This window comes from Bombus impatiens, unplaced genomic scaffold (genome assembly GCF_000188095.3).
Source record: "Bombus impatiens unplaced genomic scaffold, BIMP_2.2 scf_0498, whole genome shotgun sequence".
Lineage (NCBI taxonomy): Eukaryota > Metazoa > Arthropoda > Insecta > Hymenoptera > Apidae > Bombus > Bombus impatiens.
Genome location: NT_176917.1, coordinates 342896 through 347229, shown reverse-complemented (window position 1 = coordinate 347229; position 4334 = coordinate 342896). Strand labels below are relative to the sequence as shown.

The following is a 4334-nucleotide window of genomic DNA, read 5'->3' as shown; positions in this document are numbered from 1 at the left end:
TCCTGCCAGCGACTACAGCGCCACCGTTCCCGCCCCCCTCTTAGCCACCCAACAACCGATCCAGCAACCCCACCGTGTGTACCTCATCTCTCTAACGACTTGTTGTTAATGTTGTATCAACTCACCCTGTAAACAGCCTCTTTCTCTCTCCCTCCAGTTTCTTCTATTTCTCTCTCTGTCTTGCTTTTAGAGTATCTCTTACCCTTTCTGTTGTGTCTTCCCCCGTTTCTCTACGTCTTGCTCTCCTTCAACCCTGCCCTTCCTATTCCACTCTCTCGTCCCGCTGTCTGTAAACCAACCAGCCGGTTGTGCGCGCTCGCTCACCAGCAAGTTGAGCGTGTGCACGAGCAAAGGTGCCGCGGGGGTGGACTTTTTAGGAGGCGTAACTGGTGTTCGAATTTTTCAGGCGTCAGGTTCTTCTGCCTCCCCAGAAGTTTTCGGGTGTTTTTGTAGTTTCATTATGTACGTTACGAAGCAAGCTTCTCTTCTTTTTGGTACACTGAGCTGCTCCCTGTTTCCGGAAACGGAGGGCAGACGCAGGACTATTTGGAAGCGTAACTAAAGTGCTCTATCGGTGGAGGTATTTAAGGTGCTCTGGATATCCGAAAGATGCTGAAGTTTGGCGTCTTCTATTTCTGATTCTTATACTGCTTACTAATATGTAGACTGTTCATGTAAATTCGTGTTTTTGTAAGTGGAAATAAATGTACATCGCAAATATGTATGTAATTCCTTTTCAGTTGAAACTGTATTTAATAATCATTAAAAATTTGGAATTTGTATTAAAATTTCATGAATGAGGCTAGTATTATATTGTTCTAAATTATAGTTATCGTAGATTACGTCATTTCATGCAGAATAATTTGTCAAGGGGTCAGGAGGATAGGAAACGTCGATTCCGCATGATTCTGCGATACGCGGCATCCTTTCTAGAAAATCGGCCACGAAAAAAAAAGGTCACGGCACGTCAATATAATTAATGATCTATCTGGTTGTTTCAGCCATGACAAAAAGAAGACAGACTCGCTGGTTCCTGCAACCGGTCTTCCGGAAAAACATCGTTTACCGGCATGACGTCGTCGAAGAGACTTCGATTACCAATTACGCATGTGCGCTCCGACTATTTGCAGCTGGGGGAATAAAAAATGGTATCAATTTTTTAATACGTTCCTATTTATGCTTATTGAGAAGTAGAAGTTAGTAGAATATATGACTAGTATTTCATCTTTTAGGGATCAGACAATTGGTATCAATAGAATTGATCACTTTGATATCTTAAATAGCTCATGCTATAATCACTTATTATATACCACATTCCTTTTTGTTTTATCATTCCTACTCTGTATTCTGTTTTATTAAGAACACTTCTACTATCGTCATACTATATAATTAATAGATAGACAATAAAATATCTAACATAAAGTATAGCTCCATCAATCCAACAATCCCAAACCAATTACATCAGCGAACATACGCTACATACAAAACCAATGCCAGTTCAGCGACTAATCGTTCGTCGGCGTCGCGACGTCAAACGTCGATACCGTCTCCCATTTCTGGCTTTCTTCGGTTCCAGGGAACGCGGTCATACATCGAGTCCGATCCGGATGAATGTAATCGCGCCAGTATAAGTCGACAATGAGCGCAGTTAGCGTACACGGTGTATCAGGTACATAAGCGGAAACGAAGACAGAGTCGAAGACAAACGGCGAATAGCGAGAAAGAGAGAAGAAAGGGAGAAAGACGCGTAACGGCGGCGTCGTCGGCGTTACATTATATAATGACACAGAACGGATTAATCCTAGCGGCGGCGTCGCGGCGGCAACTCGGCCAGCATAATAGATATGCTCTTTCTTTGTTTCGTCCGCTCATAATGGCCGCGCCTCGCAAGAAAACGCGGAACACGGAGCATTATGCACTCCGCCGAGACGAACGAGAATAAACCGAGTCTGAATAGCTTTCTGAGTTTGTTTCCTTTCCTATTCCCCCACCGTTCCTTTCTTTCTTTTCTCTCCTTTCTCAGCGTTCTTTCTTTTCTTTTCTCCTCTGTCCCGCACTCCACCTTTCTTCTTCCACCCACCCCCTTTCACTATCCTCCATTTTACGGAAGATGCACAGCAGCTTGATTTCGTATTTGCGATCTCTGTTTGGTTTGACCGATAAGTTTTTGAAATTGGGGTAGACTGATCTTTCGTTTGTCTGAAGTTGTGCCTGGTGAGTAATTGCGGAGATATTCGATGCTATTGGTTTGATTTGGCACGTTTGATCTATTTATATCTGTCATGCAATAGGTAGAAAACCTGCAGACAGATTCCAAACACGATCCAAATCAGTGAGTTTTTTGGATACACTGGTAGAATTTTCGTACCATTTTTATTTCGTAATTGTATGATAAATACCTGTATCATTAATGTAGGTATTAGATATATGAGTATTTAAAAAAGTATTCTTTGTGTCAGTAGTTTCTTAATAAGTTTCTTGGTCTGTGTACCCATGGAAAATATATAAGATAGAATTACTAACAAGAGAAAATAACGAAATTCCTTATCGGTAGATTCACCTGTGCCGAATATGCGTAAAATAGATGCACATTAGTACATCGAGGGATAAATTGTACAACGGTAACGTTCTAAAGACGAAAATACGCTAGAAAGAATATAAAGGAAATAAATAAAGGATCGAAGTGGTCCCACTCTGAACATTCTGTTGCTTAGCACGCGTGCTTTTATACGGATCTACGGTTCAAAGAAGATTCTTCTTAACGACCGTATCAATTCGCATTTTCTCCCATTCACGCAGCTCCTAATCCTCGGCACAGCGTGCCGGGTCCTGCTCCAGGACTTTTATGCCTAGTCCCATCGCGAGCTATATCTACGACAACCGACATAAATCGTTGCGCGCGTCGACTTACTTCCAAACGACCCTTGCGGCTCTGGAATCACTGGCGAAATGTGTCGCGTTCTTTTTAGGAATGATATCAAATGGAAAAAATAGTTTCGATAGTGTAGTTAAAATAAGTAGCGGGAGGTTTCATGTGAATTGCAGAAATTTGTAAAAAATAAAAATTAATGGAGTAAATAAAAATTAATAAGTGGAAATTTGAATATTGTAATTATAAGCGAAAGACTGATGGAATGAATTATGAAGTGTTTTTTTTGGTGTAGTTCTGTTTCTGGATTTGCTATATATCCTTTATGTGAGATCATTTTTCAATATCTTTATAATACAAAATACTTAAAGGACTGTGATAATTAAGGAAATATATCAGGGAACACTCTTAATTGGACAGTGAATATGTAACTATTGAATTCTTGTAATTAGTATTGTAATAATCATGTAAGATACGTTCGTATCGAGTTAGTATACAGTATACAAGGCTGTCAGAGAATTCACGGAAGATGGATGGTTCTATATAGAATAGAGTATTTAATAAACACAATGAAAAATAATTAATGATAATGAACAAATATATGAGACTTTCAGAACAAGACAATAGATGGTTCGACCAGAAGAGGAGAATTTTTAATATCATGGTAAACTAATTGCGAGATGTGAAACAAAAGGAAAAGTCAATCGTAATAGTGAGGCAATTTGCAACGCTGTTATTGGAAAAATATTGTAATTAACAATATTATTTCGTTTAAAATATTTTTAATAAACTTCAAACAAATTAATTTAGCTATAAACAAAAGAATAAATTGCAGTGAAGTTTAAGAAAGTTGTGAAGTTAATTTTGAATCCATTCCAGTGTAGTAGCAATAAGAAATCTATTTTCGATTAATTGGAAATAGCTTGGACACATGAATGAGAGAGAAGTAGCAATATGTTTATTGTTGGCTCGTTGCTTCGGAGAATTTTAATTAGAATCGAATAAAAAGAAGCGAGTTTTTAGTTTCCATGCATGGTCACTGATAGAGTCGATCCATTGAATGAGTCGAAAATTAACATGTAATTATCTTTGGTGAACACTTTGTCCTACTACTCATTATCGTGTTTACAATTGCATTTCAATTTATGACACAACAACTTTAATTATATTTCCAACAATGATGCAACATTAGTAATAACATAATTACATGCTTATAATTATCACACAATAAATAACAATATTTACAATAATGTTTCAATTCCGTCATCTAATTAAATAATTACAAAAATTTGTTTTTCTATAAAATATGGTAATTTCGATTAACTTTTTAGTACGAGAGAACGACCAATTCATAACTTTTCATAAAAAGTGTATACCTATATAAAACGTATCATAATTTTTCATAAAATTCTATTTATGTATTTTTATAGATTTGAATGATTTCTGCCGATCTTTACCTCTTACA

General features: G+C 37.5%; 1 long non-coding RNA gene across 1 annotated transcript; it reads left to right on the top strand.

Annotated features, from left to right (window-relative positions):
• Window positions 1-289: 289 nt before the first annotated feature.
• Window positions 290-3068, top strand: LOC117151875. Its single transcript, XR_004462030.1, has 3 exons — window positions 290-690; window positions 1002-1148; window positions 1577-3068. It is a non-coding gene; the product is annotated as an uncharacterized LOC117151875 (long non-coding RNA).
• Window positions 3069-4334: the final 1266 nt, after the last annotated feature.